The sequence below is a fragment of the Rutidosis leptorrhynchoides genome, chromosome 5 (assembly GCF_046630445.1).
Source record: "Rutidosis leptorrhynchoides isolate AG116_Rl617_1_P2 chromosome 5, CSIRO_AGI_Rlap_v1, whole genome shotgun sequence".
Taxonomy (NCBI): Eukaryota; Viridiplantae; Streptophyta; class Magnoliopsida; order Asterales; family Asteraceae; genus Rutidosis; species Rutidosis leptorrhynchoides.
The window spans coordinates 165,331,193-165,357,094 of record NC_092337.1 but is presented as its reverse complement, the minus strand read 5'-3'; the positions used below and the strand labels follow the sequence as shown (position 1 = coordinate 165,357,094).

Below are 25,902 nucleotides of genomic sequence, written 5' to 3'. Positions count from 1 at the left end.
TTTTTACCGTTTAATGACCGGTTTGTCGATTTTAAAACTTTAGTCGCAGTTAAAACCTAATGTAAAATATAAAATAAATACAAGACTTTAAATTAAAGCGTAAAGTAAATAACGATAATGAAATTGCGAATAATAAAAATGCGATAAAATAAAATTGCGATAATTAAAAAGTACGATAATTAAAAGTGCGATTAAATAACAAATAATAAAAGTGCGATAATTAGAAGTGCAATTAAATATAAAATAAAGGAAATTAAATATGAAATAAAAGAATTATGCTTATTTAAACTTCCGTAATCATGATGTTTGACGTGTTGATTTTAGTTTTATGCCCATGGGTTAATTGTCCTTTGTCCTGAATTATTCAATATGTCCGTCTGGTTTTTGTCCATAACAGTCCATCAGTCATAAATATAAAGTGCGAGTGTCCTCGTCAAATTATCCTTATACCCGAAGTTAAATATTCCAACTAATTGGGGATTCGAATTGTAACAAGGTTTTAATACTTTGTTTAATGAATACACCAGGTTATCGACTGCGTGTAAACCAAGGTTTTACTACTTTGTTAACAATTACACCAATTACCCTTGAATGTAATTTCACCCCTGTTTTAATTATTCTAGTGGCTATTAATCCATTCCCGTGTCCGGTTAAATGAACGATTATTCGTACATATAAATACCCCGCCCATCGTGTCCGATCGAGTGTATATGGTAATTTATAGGGACGCCCAATTGTAAATCTTTATATTAACATTAACAAACTTTCATTTAGTTAAACAAATATAAAGCCCATTAATAGCCCATAGTCTAGTTTCCACAAGTGTCGTTCTTTTGTCCAAACCCCAATTATGGTACAAAGCCCAATTACCCAATTTTAGTAATTAGCCCAACATCATGATTACTTCGTTTTAAATAAGCATAATAATAACTTAGCTACGAGACATTAATATAAAAAGGTTGAACATAACTTACAATGATTAAAAATAGCGTAGCGTTACACGGACAGAATTTCGACTTACACTCTTACAACATTCGCTAACATACCCTTATTATTAGGATTTAAAATTAAAATTAAAATTAAATTATATATATATATATATATATTACTCGTATGAATGAGAAGAAAAAAGATGATGAAATTTGATCAGAATTCGGTTGGCTTTATAGCCAGAGTTGAAAATTGGGGCTCCGCGACTCGCGGCAAAATGCCCTTAAAACTCCGCGAGTCGCGGAGATGTATTTACAGCTCACACCCTTGGAGTTTCTTGCTGCCGACGGTTTTTAATATATATATATAATATATATATAATTAATATAATTAATTATATATTATATTATATTTATATACATAGTTAACTTGTAATTTTTAGTCCGTTGCGTCGAGCGTTAAGAGTTGACTCTGGTCCCGGTTCCGGATTTTCGAACGTCCTCGCGTACAATTTAATATCTTGTACTTTGCGTTTTGAATCTTGTACTCTTGTGATCTCGAGACGTTTCTTATCAATAATTAGAACCTTTTTGATTGTCTTTTGTTCTTTTGAGCTTTTTGGTCGTTTGCGTCTTCAAATCGTCGAATCTGTCTTCTGTCTTCACCTTTTATTATTTAAACGAATATCACTTGTAAATAGAACAATTGCAACTAAAAGCTTGTCTTTCTTGAGGAATAATGCTATGAAATATATGTTCGTTTTTAGCATTATCAGATATTATAAACATTGGGTTAACAACATTTAACAAGATCGTTAACCTAAAGGTTTCAAAACAACATTTACATGTAACGACTAACGATGACTTAACGACTCAGTTAAAATGTATATACATGTAGTGTTTTAATATGTATTTATACACTTTTTAAAGACTTCAATACACTTATCAAAATACTTCTACTTAACAAAAATGCTTACAATTACATCCTCGTTCAGTTTCATCAACAATTCTACTCGTATGCACCCGTATTCGTACTCGTGCAATACACAGCTTTTAGATGTATGTACTATTGGTATATACACTCCAATGATCAGCTCTTAGCAGCCCATGTGAGTCACCTAACACATGTGGGAACTATCATTTGGCAACTAGCATGAAATATCTCATAAAATTACAAAAATATGAGTAATCATTCATGACTTATTTACATGAAAACAAAATTACATATCCTTTATATCTAATCCATACACCAACGACCAAAAACACCTACAAACACTTTCATTCTTCAATTTTCTTCATCTAATTGATCTCTCTCAAGTTCTATCTTCAAGTTCTAAGTGTTCTTCATAAATTCCAAAAGTTCTAGTTTCATAAAATCAAGAATACTTTCAAGTTTGCTAGCTCACTTCCAATCTTGTAAGGTGATCATCCAACCTCAAGAAATCTTTGTTTCTTACAGTAGTTTATCATTCTAATACAAGGTAATAATCATATTCAAACTTTGGTTCAATTTCTATAACTATAACAATCTTATTTCAAGTGATGATCTTACTTGAACTTGTTTTCGTGTCATGATTTTGCTTCAAGAACTTCGAGCCATCCAAGGATTCATTGAAGCTAGATCTATTTTTCTATTTTCTAGTAGGTTTATCCAAGGAAATTAAGGTAGTAATGATGTTCATAACATCATTCGATTCATACATATAAAGCTATCTTATTCGAAGGTTTAAACTTGTAATCACTAGAACATAGTTTAGTTAATTCTAAACTTGTTCGCAAACAAAAGTTAATCCTTCTAACTTGACTTTTAAAATCAACTAAACACATGTTCTATATCTATATGATATGCTAACTTAATGATTTAAAACCTGGAAACACGAAAAACACCGTAAAACCGGATTTACGCCGTCATAGTAACACCGCGGGCTGTTTTGGGTTAGTTAATTAAAAACTATGATAAACTTTGATTTAAAAGTTGTTATTCTGAGAAAATGATTTTTATTATGAACATGAAACTATATCCAAAAATTATGGTTAAACTCAAAGTGGAAGTATGTTTTCTAAAATGGTCATCTAGACGTCGTTCTTTCGACTGAAATGACTACCTTTACAAAAATGACTTGTAACTTATTTTTCCGACTATAAACCTATACTTTTATGTTATATTCATAAAATAGAGTTCAATATGAAACCATAGCAATTTGATTCACTCAAAACGGATTTAAAATGAAGAAGTTATGGGTAAAACAAGATTGGATAATTTTTCTCATTTTAGCTACGTGAAAATTGGTAACAAATCTATTCCAACCATAACTTAATCAACTTGTATTGTATATTATATAATCTTGAGATACCATAGACACGTATACAATGTTTCGACCTATCATGTCGACACATCTATATATATTTCGAAACAACCATAGACACTCTATATGTGAATGTTGGAGTTAGCTATACAGGGTTGAGGTTGATTCCAAAATATATATAGTTTGAGTTGTGATCAATACTGAGATACGTATACACTGGGTCGTGGATTGATTCAAGAAAATATTTATCAATTTATTTCTGTACATCTAACTATGGACAATTAGTTGTAGGTTACTAACGAGGACAGCTGACTTAATAAACTTAAAACATCAAAATATATTAAAAGTGTTGTAAATATATTTTGAACATACTTTGATATATATGTATATATTGTTATAGGTTCGTGAATCAACCAGTGGCCAAGTCTTACTTCCCGACGAAGTAAAAATCTGTGAAAGTGAGTTATAGTCCCACTTTTAAAATCTAATATTTTTGGGATGAGAATACATGCAGGTTTTATAAATGATTTACAAAATAGACACAAGTACGTGAAACTACATTCTATGGTTGAATTATCGAAATCGAATATGCCCCTTTTTATTAAGTCTGGTAATCTAAGAATTAGGGAACAGACACCCTAATTGACGCGAATCCTAAAGATAGATCTATTGGGCCTAACAAACCCCATCCAAAGTACCGGATGCTTTAGTACTTCGAAATTTATATCATATCCGAAGGGTGTCCCGGAATGATGGGGATATTCTTATATATGCATCTTGTTATTGTCGGTTACCAGGTGTTCACCATATGAATGATTTTTATCTCTATGTATGGGATGTGTATTGAAATATGAAATCTTGTGGTCTATTGTTACGATTTGATATATATAGGTTAAACCTATAACTCACCAACATTTTTGTTAACGTTTAAAGCATGTTTATTCTCAGGTGAATACTAAGAGCTTCCGCTGTTGCATACTAAAATAAGGACAAGATTTGGAGTCCATGTTTGTATGATATTGTGTAAAAACTGCATTCAAGAAACTGATTTTGATGTAACATATTTGTATTGTAAACCATTATGTAATGGTCGTGTGTAAACAGGATATTTTAGATTATCATTATTTGATAATCTACGTAAAGCTTTTTAAACCTTTATTTATGAAATAAAGGTTATGGTTTGTTTTAAAAATGAATGCAGTCTTTGAAAAACGTCTCATATAGAGGTCAAAACCTCGCAACGAAATCAATTAATATGGAACGTTTTTAATCAATAAGAACGGGACATTTCAGTTGGTATCAGAGCGTTGGTCTTAGAGAACTAGAAAATTTGCATTAGTGTGTCTTATCGAGTTTGTTAGGATGCATTAGTGAGTCTGGACTTCGACCGTGTTTTCTTTAAAAATGATTGCTTAACATTTTTGTTGGAAACTATATATTTTTAACATATGAATATTATGTGATATATTAATCTCTTAACGCGTTTGATATTATGTGATAGATGTCTACCTCTAGAACAAGTCCCATTGACTCACCTAATAATAATGAAGAGTCAAATGTAAATTGGAATGATTCGTGGACTGATTCACAAGTTCCCGAAGAGGAACCGGAAGAAGAGTCGGAACCAGAAGAAGAATTGGAACCGGAAGAAGAATCGGAACCGGATGAAGAAATAGAACCGGTGGGGGAAATAATAAAAAGGTTAAGTAAAAGAAAATCCTCAACCAACCGACCAAGGTTAATTATGGTCAATGGTGTTTCCGCCAAGGAAGCAAAATATTGGGAGGATTACCAATTCTCCGATGAATCGGATTCCGACGAGAATTCCGATGATGTTATAGAAATTACCCCAACTGAATTTAAAAAGGCAAAAGAAAATAATAAGGAAAAGGGCATAAAAATAGAGAAATCTAATTCCAACCCCGATGAACTTTATATGTATCATCAACCCCCGAAGTCCTTAAGTTGTAACAATGACCCGGGAACCTCTAAACCACCAGGTTTTTCTAAACCAATGTGGATAACGACGGCTCGTATTAGGGGAACATCATATATCCCTAGAAACTTGGCAAAACGAACCAAAACCGAACAAGAAGAAACGAGCGAGTCGGAATAAGATAGTTATATTCGTGTGGTGTAATATATGTAATATAGTGTGCTTATGCTTTATGATATATGTAAAAATTGCTTGTATTAATAAGTATTTTTTTTATGAATCTAACTCTTGTCTATTTTACAGTATAAAAACACAAAATGGATAGACAACCCAATATTTTAAGAGACCTACCCGGAGACATGATTGATGAAATCTTGTCTAGAGTCGGTCAGAATTCCTCGGCACAACTATTTAAGGCGAGATCAGTTTGTAAGACATTCGAAGAACGTTCCAAGAATGCCTTGGTTTATAAAAGGCTTTCGTTCGGAAGATGGGGAATATCACATTGGGAAATCCATAAGTTACGATGTGTTTACTTTGACGCATATATTACGGGGAACCCAAATGCTATTTTACGCAACGGGTTAAGAAATTATTTTGACTCAGTATATCCGAATATAGGACTTCGTGATTTAGAAAAAGCGGCTAACATGCAACATAAAGAAGCATGTTATGCTTACGGGTTAGTAATGTTCGCTTCTCACCAAAGTGAGAACAAGAACATCGGGCTACAACTATTAAACAAAACGTTCCCACAAGTGACGGAGTCGGTAATTGGGGTAAGAAATGAGGTTTTTAGGTTATTACGAGACTGTTGGTCATTACGTAACCCTCGTCCCTTTGATGACGTTACAACACGCTGTCTTATCAACGGCCATAACGGTTATGTTCCACAAGACCAAGGATGGGAAGTAGTCCTAGTAAAACCAGAATGCATGACTTGTTTCTGGATGTATGAATTACGTGTCTTTATTGCCTTTGCTGAACGACTTGTGTACTAGCTAGAATTATCTTCACAACTATCTTGTATCAAAGTTATTGTGTGCTATATTTCATGCTTTATGTGGAATAAGCGGTATTGTAAGTTTGTAAAATATTGTATAAAAGTTTGAACGCGAAATATTATTACAATCAGTTTTTCATATAGAATTGTAGTAGTTGAATTGTATATTAGCTACTAAGTATGAACTTAACGGGTAGGTACTACCCGAATTTAAACTTATAAAACGCTAATATGAAGAAAAAGCTTTTATAAATGAGTTCATATTATGCTACGAAATACTATTAACTACTCTTAATATTCTGTATGATTAACTTGTTCCATTTGACTATTTTGAAGGAAATGGCACCGACTACTCGACACACCGTGAATATGGATGAAGAGGAATTCCGTACTTTTCTAGCTTCAAACATAGCCGCAGTACAGGCTGCACTACATACCAACAATAACCTTGGATCTGGCAGTACAGGAAATCGTGTAGGATGCACCTACAAAGAATTCACTGCCTGCAAACCTTTGGAATTTGATGGAACCGAAGGACCGATCGGATTGAAACGGTGGACCGAGAAGGTCGAATCGGTGTTTGCCATAAGTAAGTGTACTGAACAGGACAAAGTGAAGTACGCTACGCATACCTTCACAGGTTCTGCGTTAACATGGTGGAATACCTATCTAGAGCAAGTGGGACAAGATGATGCGTACGCACTACCGTGGTCAGCATTCAAGCACTTGATGAACGAGAAGTACCGTCCCAGAACCGAGGTTAATAAGCTCAAGACAGAACTTAGAGGGTTACGAACCCAAGGATTTGATATTACCACGTACGAAAGACGATTCACAGAATTGTGCCTATTGTGTCCGGGAGCATTCGAAGATGAGGAAGAGAAGATCGACGCGTTTGTGAAAGGATTACCGGAAAGAATCCAAGAAGATATAAGTTCACACGAGCCCGCCTCCATACAACAGGCATGTAGAATGCCTCACAAACTAGTGAACCAGATTGAAGAAAGAATTAAAGAACAGACTGTTGAAGAGGCCAATGTGAAGCAAGTCAAAAGAAAGTGGGAGGAAAACGGTGATAAGAATCACCAATACAACAACAACAGCAATTACAACAATAATCGCAACAATTATCCCAACAATCGCAACATCAATCGCAACTACAACAAACGGCCCAACAACAACAACAACAACAGCAACAGCAGCTACAACAATCATCCCAACAACAATAATAACCGCAACAACAACAACAATCAGAAGCAGCTATGCCAAAGGTGTGAAAAGTATCACTCGGGGTTCTGCACCAAATTTTGCAACAAGTGTAAAAGAAATGGTCATAGCGCGGCGAAGTGTGAGGTCTACGGACCAGGGGTTAATAGAACGAAAGGAACAAATGGTGTCGGAACGAGTAATGGCGGAGCAAGTAGTGTCGAAGCAAGATATGCCAATGTAGTTTGTTATAAATGTGGAAAACCGGGCCACATTATTAAAAATTGCCCGAACCAGGAGAACACGAATGGACAAGGCCGCGGAAGAGTTTTCAATATTAATGCGGCAGAGGCACAGGAAGACCCGGAGCTTGTTACGGGTACGTTTCTTATTGACAATAAATCTGCTTACGTTTTATTTGATTCGGGTGCGGATAGAAGCTATATGAGTAGAGATTTTTGTGCTAAATTAAGTTGTCCATTGACGCCTTTGGATAGTAAATTTTTACTCGAATTAGCAAATGGTAAATTAATTTCAGCAGATAATATATGTCGGAATCGAGAAATTAAACTGGTTAGCGAAACATTTAAGATTGATTTGATACCAGTAGAGTTAGGGAGTTTTGATGTGATAATCGGTATGGACTGGTTGAAAGAAGTGAAAGCAGAGATCGTTTGTTACAAAAATGCAATTCGCATTATACGAGAAAAAGGAAAACCCTTAATGGTGTACGGAGAAAAGGGCAACACGAAGCTACATATTATTAGTAATTTGAAGGCACAAAAACTAATAAGAAAAGGTTGCTATGCTGTTCTAGCACACGTCGAGAAAGTACAAACTGAAGAAAAGAGCATCAATGATGTTCCCATTGCAAAAGAAATTCCCGATGTATTTCCGAAAGAATTACCGGGATTACCCCCACATCGATCCGTTGAATTTCAAATAGATCTTGTACCAGGAGCTGCACCAATAGCTCGTGCTCCTTACAGACTCGCACCCAGCGAGATGAAAGAACTGCAAAGCCAATTACAATAACTTTTAGAGCGTGGTTTCATTCGACCAAGCACATCACCGTGGGGAGCTCCTGTTTTGTTTGTCAAGAAGAAAGATGGTACATTCAGGTTGTGTATCGACTACCGAGAGTTGAACAAACTTACCATCAAGAACCGCTACCCACTACCGAGAATCGACGACTTATTTGATCAACTACAAGGCTCGTCTGTTTATTCAAAGATTGACTTACGTTCCGGGTATCATCAAATGCGGGTGAAAGAAGATGATATTCCAAAGACTGATTTCAGAACACGTTACGGTCATTACGAGTTTATGGTCATGCCGTTTGGTTTAACTAATGCACCAGCTGTGTTCATGGACCTTATGAACCGAGTGTGTGGACCATACCTTGACAAGTTTGTCATTGTTTTCATTGATGACATACTTATTTACTCAAAGAATGACCAAGAACACGGTGAACATTTGAGAAAGGTGTTAGAAGTATTGAGGAAGGAAGAATTGTACGCTAAGTTTTCAAAGTGTGCATTTTGGTTGGAAGAAGTTCAATTCCTCGGTCACATAGTGAACAAAGAAGGTATTAAGGTGGATCCGGCAAAGATAGAAACTGTTGAAAAGTGGGAAACCCCGAAAACTCCGAAACACATACGCCAGTTTTTAGGACTAGCTGGTTACTACAGAAGGTTCATCAAAGACTTTTCCAGAATAGCAAAACCCTTGACTGCATTAACGCATAAAGGGAAGAAATTTGAATGGAATGATGAACAAGAGAAAGCGTTTCAGTTATTGAAGAAAAAGCTAACTACGACACCTATATTGTCATTGCCTGAAGGGAATGATGATTTTGTGATTTATTGTGACGCATCAAAGCAAGGTCTCGGTTGTGTATTAATGCAACGAACGAAGGTGATTGCTTATGCGTCTAGACAATTGAAGATTCACGAACAAAATTATACGACGCATGATTTGGAATTAGGCGCGGTTGTTTTTGCATTAAAGACTTGGAGGCACTACTTATATGGGGTCAAAAGTATTATATATACCGACCACAAAAGTCTTCAACACATATTTAATCAGAAACAACTGAATATGAGGCAGCGTAGGTGGATTGAATTATTGAATGATTACGACTTTGAGATTCGTTACCACCCGGGGAAGGCAAATGTGGTAGCCGATGCCTTGAGCAGGAAGGACAGAGAACCCATTCGAGTAAAATCTATGAATATAATGATTCATAATAACCTTACTACTCAAATAAAGGAGGCGCAACAAGGAGTTTTAAAAGAAGGAAATTTAAAGGATGAAATACCCAAAGGATCGGAGAAGCATCTTAATATTCGGGAAGACGGAACCCGGTATAGGGCTGAAAGGATTTGGGTACCAAAATTTGGAGATATGAGAGAAATGGTACTTAGAGAAGCTCATAAAACCAGATACTCAATACATCCTGGAACGGGGAAGATGTACAAGGATCTCAAGAAACATTTTTGGTGGCCGGGTATGAAAGCCGATGTTGCTAAATACGTAGGAGAATGTTTGACGTGTTCTAAGGTCAAAGCTGAGCATCAGAAACCATCAGGTCTACTTCAACAACCCGAAATCCCAGAATGGAAATGGGAAAACATTACCATGGATTTCATCACTAAATTGCCAAGGACTGCAAGTGGTTTTGATACTATTTGGGTAATAGTTGATCGTCTCACCAAATCAGCACACTTCCTGCCAATAAGAGAAGATGACAAGATAGAGAAGTTAGCACGACTGTATTTGAAGGAAGTCGTCTCCAGACATGGAATACCAATCTCTATTATCTCTGATAGGGATGGCAGATTTATTTCAAGATTCTGGCAGACATTACAGCAAGCATTAGGAACTCGTCTAGACATGAGTACTGCCTATCATCCACAAACTGATGGGCAGAGTGAAAGGACGATACAAACGCTTGAAGACATGTTACGAGCATGTGTTATTGATTTCGGAAACAGTTGTGATCGACATCTACCATTAGCAGAATTTTCCTACAACAACAGCTACCATTCAAGCATTGAGATGGCACCGTTTGAAGCACTTTATGGTAGAAAGTGCAGGTCTCCGATTTGTTGGAGTGAAGTGGGGGATAGACAGATTACGGGTCCGGAGATTATACAAGAAACTACCGAGAAGATCATCCAAATTCAACAACGGTTGAAAACCGCCCAAAGTCGACAAAAGAGCTACGCTGACATTAAAAGAAAAGATATAGAATTTGAAATTGGAGAGATGGTCATGCTTAAAGTTGCACCTTGGAAAGGCGTTGTTCGATTTGGTAAACGAGGGAAATTAAATCCAAGGTATATTGGACCATTCAAGATTATTGATCGTGTCGGACCAGTAGCTTACCGACTTGAGTTACCTCAACAACTCGCGGCTGTACATAACACTTTCCACGTCTAGAATTTGAAGAAATGTTTTGCTAAAGAAGATCTCACTATTCCGTTAGATGAAATCCAAATCAACGAAAAACTCCAATTCATCGAAGAACCCGTCGAAATAATGGATCGTGAGGTTAAAAGACTTAAGCAAAACAAGATACCAATTGTTAAGGTTCGATGGAATTTTCGTAGAGGACCCGAGTTCACCTGGGAGCGTGAAGATCAGATGAAGAAGAAATACCCGCATCTATTTCCAGAAGATTCGTCAACACCTTCAACAGCTTAAAATTTCGGGACGAAATTTATTTAACGGGTAGGTACTGTAGTGACCCGAACTTTTCCATGTTTATATATATTAATTGAGATTGATATTTACATGATTAAATGTTTCCAACATGTTAAGCAATCAAACTTGTTAAGACTTGATTAATTGAAATAGGTTTCATATAGACAATTGACCACCCAAGTTGACCGGTGATTCACGAACGTTAAAACTTGTAAAAACTATATGATGACATATATATGGTTATATATATAGTTAACATTATATTATGATAATTAAACATATCATTAAGTATATTAACAATGAACTACATATGTAAAAACAAGACTACTAACTTAATGATTTTGAAACGAGACATATATGTAACGATTATCGTTGTAACGACATTTAATGTATATATATCATATTAAGAGATATTCGTACATCAAAATATCATGATAATATAATAATTTAAAATCTCTTTTGATATTATAAACATTGGGTTAACAACATTTAACAAGATCGTTAACCTAAAGGTTTCAAAACAACATTTACATGTAACGACTAACGATGACTTAACGACTCAGTTAAAATGTATATACATGTAGTGTTTTAATATGTATTTATACACTTTTGAAAGACTTCAATACACTTATCAAAATACTTCTACTTAACAAAAATGCTTACAATTACATCCTCGTTCAGTTTCATCAACAATTCTACTCGTATGCACCCGTATTCGTACTCGTGCAATACACAGCTTTTAGATGTATGTACTATTGGTATATACACTCCAATGATCAGCTCTTAGCAGCCCATTTGAGTCACCTAACACATGTGGGAACCATCATTTGGCAACTAGCATGAAATATCTCATAAAATTACAAAAATATGAGTAATCATTCATGACTTATTTACATGAAAACAAAATTACATATCCTTTATATCTAATCCATACAACAACGACCAAAAACACCTACAAACACTTTCATTCTTCAATTTTCTTCATCTAATTGATCTCTCTCAAGTTCTATCTTCAAGTTCTAAGTGTTCTTCATAAATTCCAAAAGTTCTAGTTTCATAAAATCAAGAATACTTTCAAGTTTGCTAGCTCACTTCCAATCTTGTAAGGTGATCATCCAACCTCAAGAAATCTTTGTTTCTTACATTAGGTTATCATTATAATACAAGGTAATAATCATATTCAAACTTTGGTTCAATTTCTATAACTATAACAATCTTATTTCAAGTGATGATCTTACTTGAACTTGTTTTCGTGTCATGATTTTGCTTCAAGAACTTCGAGCCATCCAAGGATTCATTGAAGCTAGATCTATTTTTCCCTTTTCTAGTAGGTTTATCCAAGGAAATTAAGGTAGTAATGATGTTCATAACATCATTCGATTCATACATATAAAGCTATCTTATTCGAAGGTTTAAACTTGTAATCACTAGAACATAGTTTAGTTAATTCTAAACTTGTTCGCAAACAAAAGTTAATCCTTCTAACTTGACTTTTAAAATCAACTAAACACATGTTCTATATCTATATGATATGCTAACTTAATGATTTAAAACCTGGAAACACGAAAAACACCGTAAAACCGGATTTACGCCGTCGTAGTAACACCGCGGGCTGTTTTGGGTTAGTTAATTAAAAACTATGATAAACTTTGATTTAAAAGTTGTTATTCTGAGAAAATGATTTTTATTATGAACATGAAACTATATCCAAAAATTATGGTTAAACTCAAAGTGGAAGTATGTTTTCTAAAATGGTCATCTAGACGTCGTTCTTTCGACTGAAATGACTACCTTTACAAAAATGACTTGTAACTTATTTTTCCGACTATAAACCTATACTTTTCTGTTAGATTCATAAAATAGAGTTCAATATGAAACCATAGCAATTTGATTCACTCAAAACGGATTTAAAATGAAGAAGTTATGGGTAAAACAAGATTGGATAATTTTTCTCATTTTAGCTACGTGAAAATTGGTAACAAATCTATTCCAACCATAACTTAATCAACTTGTATTGTATATTATGTAATCTTGAGATACCATAGACACGTATACAATGTTTCGACCTATCATGTCGACACATCTATATATATTTCGGAACAACCATAGACACTCTATATGTGAATGTTGGAGTTAGCTATACAGGGTTGAGGTTGATTCCAAAATATATATAGTTTGAGTTGTGATCAATACAGAGATACGTATACACTGGGTCGTGGATTGATTCAAAAAAATATTTATCAATTTATTTCTGTACATCTAACTGTGGACAACTAGTTGTAGGTTACTAACGAGGACAGCTGACTTAATAAACTTAAAACATCAAAATATATTAAAAGTGTTGTAAATATATTTTGAACATACTTTGATATATATGTATATATTGTTATAGGTTCGTGAATCAACCAGTGGCCAAGTCTTACTTCCCGACGAAGTAAAAATCTGTGAAAGTGAGTTATAGTCCCACTTTTAAAATCTAATATTTTTGGGATGAGAATACATGCAGGTTTTATAAATGATTTACAAAATAGACACAAGTACGTGAAACTACATTCTATGGTTGAATTATCGAAATCGAATATGCCCCTTTTTATTAAGTCTGGTAATCTAAGAATTAGGGAACAGACACCCTAATTGACGCGAATCCTAAAGATAGATCTATTGGGCCTAACAAACCCCATCCAAAGTACCGGATGCTTTAGTACTTCGAAATTTATATCATATCCGAAGGGTGTCCCGGAATGATGGGGATATTCTTATATATGCATCTTGTTATTGTCGGTTACCAGGTGTTCACCATATGAATGATTTTTATCTCTATGTATGGGATGTGTATTGAAATATGAAATCTTGTGGTCTATTGTTACGATTTGATATATATAGGTTAAACCTATAACTCACCAACATTTTTGTTGACGTTTAAAGCATGTTTATTCTCAGGTGAATACTAAGAGCTTCCGCTGTTGCATACTAAAATAAGGACAAGATTTGGAGTCCATGTTTGTATGATATTGTGTAAAAACTGCATTCAAGAAACTGATTTCGATGTAACATATTTGTATTGTAAACCATTATGTAATGGTCGTGTGTAAACAGGATATTTTAGATTATCATTATTTGATAATCTACGTAAAGCTTTTTAAACCTTTATTTATGAAATAAAGGTTATGGTTTGTTTTAAAAATGAATGCAGTCTTTGAAAAACGTCTCATATAGAGGTCAAAACCTCGCAACGAAATCAATTAATATGGAACGTTTTTAATCAATAAGAACGGGACATTTCAGTAAAATCCCTTAAGTGCTTTTTCTTTAGACTAAGATTTAGGTGCTTTAGAATTTTACAACGCCGTTTTAAGATTTTAGTACTTTTTAAGTTATTGCCGTTTTGGATATAGAATTCCTTTTAAGCTTTAAATCCTTTAGACGCAACTTTTAATTTTTTAATTTTTAGAATACTAAGTTTCGAAGCTTATTTTCTTATTTTTTCGACAGTTTGTTTTTTGACGCTTATTTTTCGACCTTTTATTTTTCGATGTTTTTCAACGCACTCTTTTTCATTCTTATTTCTCGACGCTCTAGTTTTTAGGACATAGAATTTTCTTTATCTTCTTTAAACTTCGACGAAAAATTATTTTAAGCGGTTAAATTGATAGACATCCAAAATTTTCTGGTTCGTAGTAATAGTTGGATTTGTTAGTGGCGAATTGTGGGCTTCCGATTTAAAGGGTCCTGGCTACCTGCTGCATCTATTGGCTATTCGAAACGTGGGCAAAATCAGAAAAGTCTATTAATTTTATAACTTTAATAATTTTTCTCTTTTATAACTAATAGGATATTCAGTGAATGCACCGAGCAAAACGTTCACCACCTTTCATACGTTCACCACCTGTAACTCGATCAAGACATCTAGCCAATATTATCGCCATTGATTTTTCTTTAGAATCATCATCTAGTAATCCAAGTACTCCAACTCAAAATCCTGATAATCCATTTTTTGAACCCGATTTCACTACCGAGAACCCGGAGGATATTCAAGGACAATTCCAAGATCCGGAACCACTAATCATTCCTCCTGAACCACAAACCGTTAAATCAGAATCCTCTAGTGATTCGTATTCAACAAATTCAATAATGGAAGTAACTGAACCTCTAAGTATGGAAGATCGAATGAGAGCCACACGCACGGACCAAGGACACGCCATTATTAAGCCAGACATTAATGCGCCAGATTATGAAATCAAAGGACAAATTCTACACATGTTAACTAATCAATGCCAATATAGTGGTACACTAAAAGAAGATCCAAACGAACAACTTCGAACTTTTAATAGGATCTGTACTCTATTCAAAATCAGAGAAGTTGAGGATGAATAGATTTATCTCATGTTATTTCCCTGGACTTTAAAGGGAGAAGCCAAGGATTGGTTAGAATCGTTACCTGAAGGGGCGATTGACACATGCGATGTTTTAGTTGAGAAATTTCTTAAAAGATTCTTTCCGGCATCCAAAGTCGTAAGACTTTAAGGAGAAATTGTTACATTCACGCAGAAGCCAAATGAAACATTATATGAGGCGTGGACAAGATTTGGAAAGTTGTTGAGAGGATGTCCTCAACATGGTTTAGACACTTATCAAATAGTACAAATATTCTACCAAGGATGCGACATCACTACACGAAAAGACATCGATATAGCAGCTGGTGGTTCCATTATGAAGAAAACCGCAACCGAAGCTCACAAAATTATTGATAACACAGCCTCCCACTAGCATGAGTGGCACCAGGAAAAAGATATCTTTCGTTTATCTAAAGCGGCTAGAGCCGATTCTAGCCATGACTTTGATTCCGTTTCCTCAAAAATAGATGCTTTCGAGAGACGAATGGAAAAGATGAATAAAGATATTCACGCAATACGAATCAGTTGTGAGCAATGTGGTGGACCACACTTAATGAAAAAGATTGTCACATTGAGCAAACCATGGAATAACGAGAGAATGTTTCCTACATGAACCAAAGGCCGGAAAATAAATATCAGAATAATTATCAACTGCCAAAGCCAAACTTCAATCGAAATCAAAACATTCTTTACAATCCAAATGGACCTAACAATAACTCGTACAACCAACAAGGTCTGAATAACCAATCAACTCAAAACAACACTTTCAATCAACAAAGACCTAGCTTGTATAAACCATCACAACAAACTGAAGAGAAAAAGCCAAATCTAGAAGAAATGATGGCAAAGCTAATGGAATCTCAAACACAATTTATTACATCTCAAACCCAAATAAATGAGAGGTTTGATCAGTCATTAAAAACTCAACAAGCTTCCATTTTGAATCTAGATAAACACATAGGTACTCTTGCTAGCATGATGAGTGAGAGGGAACAAGGAAAGCTACAGAGTAATACTGAAGTAAATCCTCGGAATGAGAATTTTAATATGGTATCAACGAATTCTAAAAAACCAGCTTCAGAAGATGGGAAGGTTTTAGATGTGAGTAACAATGAAGAAGTTACAACACCACCACCACCCGAGTATGTAAAGCCAGTGGTGGCACCATACAGACCACCCATCCCGTTTCCAAGAAAAGGAGTTGAGTATGAGCAAGTAATAGGTAATAAAGTTTGTGATACCTCTAGAAAGAAGAAGAAGAATAAGAAAGTGCAAGAAACAAAAATCGTAAAAATAAACCCGGTGAAGACAGTTCCACTAAAAGTTCCACCCAGGTTGGGTGATCCGGGTGAATTTATTGTTCCTTGTCTACTTAGTGATTGTGTCATGTATGATGCACTAGCAGATTTAGGTGCAAGTGTGAGTGTTTTGCCTCTTTCATTATATAAGAGATTAGGAGTAGGTGAGTTAAGTCCAACGAAAATGAGTGTTCGACTCTTTGATCAAACCATTAGGAACCCAGTTGGAATTGTTGACAACCTACCCGTTCAAGTAGGTAATTTAACCTTTTTAGTCGAATTTATTTATCATTGACTGAAGAGGACTCAAACATTCCTCTAATTTTAGGTCGACCATTCTTAGCGTCCACCGGGCGTTATTTGATGTAAGAGAGGGTAGAATGACACTTAGTAATGATGAAAAATCGATCACTTTTGTAAGTCGAAAGTCTAAATCTCCACCAACCAAAACCGTTGAACCAACAAAAACGATTGGTAAGAACTATGTTGTTTTACCAACTCCAACGGTAGTGCTTAACAATAATAAAACGCCTAAGTGTCGGGAAGATGAAGTAACACCTAATTGTGACCAGATAACAAAGAACCCCGCTGTTGATACGAAATTAAATGACCCCGTTATTAATAGTTCAATGAAGAAACTTATTAAACGGATTCGCGATGCTAGAACCATGGGGAGCTTTAAGTTATGTAACCGGTTAGTATCTAATCTATCGCCTAAAGAAAAGGTGAAACTAGTTGAATTTGTGGATATTACACAGGAATCCGACCAATGGCTTAAAGCAAAAGTCACAGATATGCAAGTTGATTATGGTCCAAGAGAAATTGACAATGAAGTTAATCACAATTTCGACACCACAGATACCTAAGTGTGGGGAGATTCAGATGTTCTAAAAAGAAAATGCTGTCTAGAGTTAGTTATTTTGTTCTCGTATAGTTCCGAGAATAGAATTTGATTGGTCTTTTCCACTAGCAGACACTAAAGAACTAGTTTTCTCCCCCCATTCTAAATTTTTGTTTTGTAGGTTTTGTATGAAATTAATATGCATTTTTAAATTTAAGTTTTGTGTGAATTTAAAAACAAAAATTACTTTATTTCATTAAGTTTAAAAAAATGATTTCTAAAATTCGTCGTAAGTTAAAGACTAGGTCATGGAACCGAAATTGCTTTACCCGAGGGCGGGGCGACAAATTTTGTTATCATTATTTTTAATATTATTGATCTAAAGTATACCAAAAAAATAAAAAAAAACCCTAAAATCTTTGCTTTTAAAACAATCACTTTAAAAACGACAAATTTTAAATTTTGTCGAGGGACGGATTAGGTAAACATACCGAAACTACCTAAATTAAAAGGAAACAAAATTTTAAAAAAAATTATTCATTTAAATTGCTTTAATAAATAAAGGTTTTATAAAATATATATATATATATATATATATATATATATATATATATATATATATATATATATATATATATATATATATATATATATATATATATATATATATATATAATAAAAATATTATGTATGTTTGTAGTTTATCTTATGTACAAAACAGGGTAAAACAGCGCACTTTCAAAGACTGACATTAAGTTCAACAAAAGCTACTAATTTTGACGATAAGACGCAAAACATATGTGAAATTACAACAAAAGAAATGAACGATGAGGTGCGCCATCTATCATTCAACGAGCTTAGAAATTTCAAACTGGGTATTTTTAATCACTTTTCTACACTAATCACCCTCATGAATTTATAATTATAGTCTGATTTCATGCAAATGAGGGCATTGCATGATCACAAGTGTGGGGAAGGGTTATAAATTCTCTCGGGTTTACACTTAGTTTATTTGCCAAATTTTGTGAAAATTTGAAAAATTTTCAATAAAATGAATTCAAAATCATGTTTATACATATTTATGAACGATAAAACTAGGTTTTATTACCGAAATTATTGTTACCTCAGAGAGAACATAAATGGAAAAACAACCCAAAACGCTTGAATTCATTTAAAATGGAATAAAGGAGAATAAAAAGGCAAAGAAAGAAATAAATAAAAGCCAAGTGTGGGGAGAATATACCAAGTTAGCTTGATAAGACTAATGAATCAGACCCCCAGAAAGGATAATCTCCTTAAAGATTAAAAATAAGCTTTTAAGCCTGATATTACTCAATCCTTGAGATTGACCTTAAAGATTGAGAATTACAAAGTCATGGAATTCGATGAAATCTAAACTCGAGCTTGAACGAAAGAAAATTTTGATCAAATAAAAACCGATTTGTTTTCTGAAAACCCATTTTCAATGCGTTCATTACCATTGAACGTAAAATCCTAAGAATTCACCAAAATTCATTAGGTCTCCTGAACCAAATCGTGTGTCAACCGTAAGAACGGTGGTTGTATAGCATGGTCGAAGACAGGACCTTGTGCCAGACCGAAAAATTATAGGGTGATCTTTACTATTGCTCCTACAAAGGATAATAATTGCATCCGACACGTTGTGGACCATAATCAAAAATGTCATTAGACATTGCCTTAACAGTTGCTTGTTCATCGCTTTCCTTTACAACCGGATGGTAGTTTACCAAAAGGTAATATACAGAGCAAGTATACTGGACGTGTTGCTTTCCTATTACAAGGATTAGCAAGTAGGTGACACCAAACTGCAAGTTTTGAACTAAAATTTTCAAATCTGAAACCCACAAAACCCACAAAACCCACAAAAATATTTTGCAAACACCGGTGAAGGGTTATTCCGGAAAACTTATCTAGGGTAAAAGCTAGAATGAATTTTCAAAAGATCAAATGTTTTCATAAAGATCCAATTTCCTTAAAGGATCTAAATTTTCATAATCATGTGGGACTGTAAATCACATCGTTACTATCATTGTTCATACCGTCGTATCAAAATCACTGATGTATAAAGTGTGAGAATAAAAAAAGTGATTCAGTGAAGTGTGATTTTATTTTAAGTTCTGTATTGCTTGAGAACAAGCAACGCCCAAGTGTGGGGATATTTAATAGTGCTCCAAATGAACATATATTTAGGCACAATATTCTTCCAATATGTAAAGCTTTTAGTTGTAATTGTTCTATTTTTATGTAATATTCGTTTAAATAAATAATTGCGAAGACAAGAGAAGAAAAACGACGATTTGAAGACGCAAATGACCAAAAAGCTAAAAAGTACAAAGTACAATCCAAGTGGTTCGAAATATTGATGAGAAACGTCTAAAAATTACAAGAGTACGAGCCGCGGAACGCAAAATACAAAATATCTCAGCGTACGAAAGGACGTTCGAAAATCCGAAACCGTGACCTAAGCCAACTATCAACGCGCGACGCAACAGACCTAAAATTACAAGTCAACTATGCACTAGAATATAATATAATATATATATATATATATAATATAATTAATATAAATTATATATATTATATATATTTAAATAAAACGTCGGCAAAGAAGAAAACAAATGAATGTTAGCTGTCATAGAGGGCCATGCGATCGCATGGCCTGGAGGCATGATTTCCATGCGATCGCATGGCAGCAGTTTGCTGGTCAGGTGCTATAAAAAGGCAACGAATTGGACGAAACATACGCACCATTTTTCATTCTTCCTCTGTAATCAAATATATATATATATATATATATATATATATATATATATATATATATATATATATATATATATATATATATATATATATATATATATATATATATATATATATATATATATTTATAATTTTAAGTTTAATTTAAGATTAATAATAATTGGGTTATTGTAAGAAATGTTTTAAGGTTTTGTAAGTCGAAATTCTCTCCGTGCAACGCTACGCAATTAATCACCACTGTAAGCTATGTTCTTCCTTTTTAATTTAATGTCTCGTAACTAAGTTATTATTATGCTTATTTGAGCCAAAGTAATCGTGATGTTAGACTAAATATTAAGACAGGGTTATTAGATTTTGTACCATAATTAAGGTTTGGACAAAAGACCGACACTTGTGGACATTGGACTATTGACTATTAATAGATAGGGGGTATTGTCTAATCGAATGACAACTCATTAGAATCTGTCGAACCTATCTTCAAATTAATTAACCTAATAATTAATAATGATTATGGTTGTCCTATTTAGTGACGTTCATACGGAATCTATTATAATCATTTAATTAATTATTCGGGTTGGGTAATTGATTATTCAAACTGATCAAGTGGGTAAATTTATATTCATATGTAATTAAAACAGGGGTGGATTACATACAGTGACAACTGGTGTACTTGTTGACAGAAGTTATAACTACGTCACAGTTTAAATCCTTAATTAGTTGGACTATCTGACTTCAGGTATAAGGGTAATTTGACAAGGACACTCGCAATTTATATTTATGACCAATGGACTATTATGGACAAAAACCAGATAGATGTATCAAATAAACCAGGACAAAGGACAATTAACCCAGAGTAATAAATTAAATTCAAAACGTCAAATATCATGATTACGGAAGTTTAAATAAGCATAATAATATTATTTCATATTTCATCGTACCTTTATTTACTGTCATTTTAATTACTCCAATTTACTTTTTCGCAATTTAAATTCTGTATCGTCATTTATCTTTACGCTTTAATTAAAATCGACAAACCGGTCATTAAACGGTAAAAACCCCCTTTTATAATAATATTAATATATATAATTATATATATTTTATATAAATATAGTTGTTAAAAAATATAGTGTTAAACTTGGCTAGTTCCCTATGGACGAACCGGACTTACTAAAAACTACACTACTGTACGATTAGGTACACTGCCTACAAGTGTTGTAGCAAGGTTTAGGTATATCCCATTCTATAAATAAATAAATAAATAACTTGTGTAAAATTGTATCATATTTAATAGTATTTCGCAATAAAAATATAACTATTTCGTATACACCTCTGCGCACATCACCCACATCTTCAACAACTTTTACTCTTTAAACTATGGGATGAGAAACATATACGTATCATACTTTTATGCTTTGAACACAAGTACAAAAACAAACATTTCACAGCGAGTTAGAACAAAAATCCTCAATTAGATTATCATTAGTTACACTTGCCGGTTGTAAGCGAGAACTTATGTTGTATGGCCATATGGGTTTGACAAACCCTCATTCGGAAGGGTCGCTACCGTTATTCGGATGAAATATATTTTCGAGAAACAGTATAGGTTCTAACACTATGTGTATGGGGTTCGTAGAAAGTTAAGCCTTGATAATTTGGTGCTCGCTAACATACTTTTGGAATGCAAACGATTTAGATAATCAACGTTATGGAAATACTAAATCTTGTGGTTCAAAACAACGTTTACAAATACACCTATGATTTCACCAACGTTTTTTCATTGACAGTTTTTTATATGTTTCTCAGGTTCATACTTGGCTACTTGATACTTGATTCTGCATACTTTGATTACTTACTTGGGGTCAATCATACATGCATACGCTAGTGATAGCACCTTTGGATTCAAGCATTTTTGTTTACATAGTTACGCTATTTATAGCATTCGTGATTTCCAACTTATATTATGTCGCAAGTCATTTCATCTACATTTTATAACTTTCGTAAACTTAAACTTATTGTCGAACCGTTTGGCAACTTAAAACTTTGTAAGTCTTGTTCGTATCAAATGAATGCGACATAATTTTAGTCAAACATGTCTCATTTAGGGACTATGACCACGCAACGGGACCTAAGTTAACGGCGCCGTCAATGACGATTTTATCGGGTCGTTACAGAATGGACAGAGATTTGCCTTCGTGAGATTTGATGGGGTGAGAGATGTGGAGCAGATGCTCAAATCCTTAAGTTCTATCAACTTTGATAACCTTCCGATTAGGGTTTTCAAAGCTGCAGATAGGGTATCATCGCCAAAACCAAACGATATCTCTTACCACCCACAGATGAACAACAAGGAGGAAGACCCTGGGAAGAAGACTAACCACAACAACTCCTTTTGCGATGAAAGGAAATTCAATGAATTACTTGGCAACAAAGGAGCAAATTTTGATCTCAGAAGTAAATTGCCGAGGAAACATGGTGAGGATCTTCGTAATAAATTACCTAGGAGAAGAGAAGAGTGGAAAACGTCTAGGGAATTCGAAAAGGTCAAGATGATCGATGTTGACACAAACAAAACCAACATTGATTTGTTAAGGAGGAGATCACTTGTAGGGGAAATCAAAAATACTGAGCTGCTAAACCAGATTCACTCCGCTAGCAAATGTGCAGAACTAGACGGATTTATCTTCAAGTATCTTGGTGGACTAAATCTAATGGTCATCGGGCACACTCCAGAACACATCCTTAATGCTGTCAAGCAGGAGGACCATGTTTTCAAAAGGTGGATGAACAAAATTAGGCTGTTAGAGGAAATTTACGGGGAACCAGGAAGGTTAGTGTGGGTAGATATCAAAGGTGTACCTCTAATATGTTGGAACGAAGAAGTTTTTCCGTCGGTTGCAAAAGAATGGGGTAATGTTCTTGATATGAAGAACTACAACATAGAGATGTCAAAAAACCAAAATCTGGTGTACGGTAGTGTTCTTATTCATGCCAAGGATAGTGAGTACATCAATGGAGTTGCACGAGTAAGTGCAGGTACCAAGTGTGTTTATGTCTCAGTCGTAGAGGACCAGACCAATTTAATTGAGATGCAGATCGAAGATTCGGATAAATCATATTGGTATGGGTTAACACTATCGGATCTAGACGAATCAGATGATGATTGGGATTATGGTGAGTCAGAAGATCAATACTCGTTAGAGTCGGACGCAGATACTTGGTCGGAGAATTTTTCCAGCGACGAAATTCAGGCCAACAATGAACATGCACCGGGAAAAGAACGTAATATTAAAGACGAAGAGTCAGGATGTATGGGCTTTGGAAAGAGAACAAATTGTAATAACTATGATTGTTAGAATCAGAATAATGAGGATATTAAAAGTGGTGACGGCGTTGGCAATTCCAAGAATCTGGGTAACCTACCTAATCCATGCTATATGGATCAACCATTACAGTCGGACCATGGATCCGATTCTAGGGAGGTTAGTAGTACGAAGGAAATTCCAGAAAGCTTAGTTGGGCCAGAGATTCCAAACTCCCCTATAGGTCTATTGGGCCAGATATATCTGTTGGATATAAAAGGCCCACCACTCCTAAAGCACAAGTTGGGCCTGATTCATTTAATGAGGATTCTGGTACAAAGGTTTTTGGGCCAAACCCCCTAAACCCAATGGATAATTCTGAATCTGTTGGGCCTAACATTGAGACGAGGGGTTTTGATGGATTTAACGCAAATATGGATAAGGGTTTAGCCAACCACATTACACACTCACCTGACTCATCCGACACCAGTGTACCTGAAACCAACCATCGTGATAATCTTTTAGATAAAAGACGAACATCCTCTAGGTCTTCTCGAAGCAAAGTAAGCTGCAATTGCAAATGTGAGGGTGATACAATCGACTCCAATTGGCCTTCAATTCTAAAGTGGCGTACATCATCGAGGATTCTAAATGTAAAAAGGAGAGCTAGAGCCAAAAATAAGGGGAAGAATTTAGGGGAAATTAACCATACTTGCAGCTGTAAAAGTAAGCATATGTCGCGAAACAGTAAACAGAGCAAGAGCACAGGTAGCAACAGGAACAGAAGCACATCGTGTAGAAATCAATAGGGAATCCCTGAGAACAGTGATGAACTAAAAGAATTTGGAAAAGATTTGGGACTCAGATGGCCTGAAAAGGCTGCTCAGTAACTCCCTTACCTTATCTTGTCTTCATTTAATTTTGTTTATTAATGAAAATTGTGTCCTTAAATATTCGTGGGTTTGGGGCTATTGAAGAAGGAAAATTCGGGTGGGTTAAACAAGTGTGTTTTGTTGAAAAACCTTTTTTTCTAGCATTGCAAGAAACAAAGTGTCAATTGTTGAATGAGAGCTGGGTTTATTCACTGTGGGGAACGAACAATTGTGATTTTATTCAAAAGCCGAAGGTCGGGAAATCTGGGGGGGGGGGGAATTACTTAAATGGGATAATAATGTGTTTGAGGCTACTAATGAAATTATTTGTGAATTTTTATTGGCGTGCGAGGTAAATGGAGAAGTTTTGGTTTTGAAATCACAATTGCCAAAGTCTATGGGCCTCATAATGATTCGAGTAAGCGCAAACTATGGGACTCATTAAGTAAATTGGCTTCTATCACTGAAGGTGGATTGGTACTCTGTGGGGATTTTAACAAAGTACGAGAAGAAGCAGAAAGATTTAACTGTTGCTACATTGAGAATCAAGCGAAACGTTTCAATTAATTCATCAAAGAAAATTGCTTGATAGAAGTTCCTCTAGGTGGTAGAAAATTTACTCGAATTAGCGATGATGGTCTCAAGATGAGAAAATTAGATCGTTTTCTAGTTTGCGAAAAGTTCTTTGAAAAATGGAGGGATTTGTCTGTGGTAGCATGTGAAAGGAGATACTCGGACCACTGTCCTATTGTGCTAAGGGACTCCGTTGTTGATTTTGAACCTAAACCTATTAAGGTTTTTGATGCGTGGCTCGATCTTGATGGAGTTGAGGACGTCATCAGGAATAGTTGGAATAAAAATATTGATGGGAACCTAAAAGATTGTGTCCTAAGAAATAAACTCAAAAAGGTTAAAGGGGCTATCAAGTCACGGAGTCATACTGCTTTAGGTAACTTGGAAGAGGAGATTGAACATTTTAAAAAAGTTGCTAATGAATTGGAACTCAAAGCAGAGCAGGGTAGTCTAAACGACAGTGAGCACAAATTATGGATGGATTCTAGGAAAGAATGGCTTACAAAAGAAAGGGTGAAGGCTAGTATGTACAAACAATAAGCGTGGGTTAAATGGCTCGTGGAAGGTGATGAAAACTCGAGATTTTTTCATTCCACTTTGAAAAGAAAATTCAATAAGTGCAACATCAGAGGCATGAATATTAATGGGTTATGGTGCGAGGAGCCTCAGAAGATTAAAGATGCGACTTTCCAACACTTCATGCATATTTTTAAATGCCAAAACAACAACAAGCCTAGCATAGTTGACATTCGGTTC

General features: G+C 34.7%; 1 non-coding gene across 1 annotated transcript; it reads right to left on the bottom strand.

Annotated features, from left to right (window-relative positions):
- Positions 1-15,603: 15,603 nt before the first annotated feature.
- LOC139850888 (small nucleolar RNA R71) lies at positions 15,604-15,710 on the bottom strand. The gene has a single exon (XR_011760264.1). It is a non-coding gene; the product is annotated as a small nucleolar RNA R71 (small nucleolar RNA).
- Between the last annotated feature and the right edge of the window lie 10,192 nt (positions 15,711-25,902).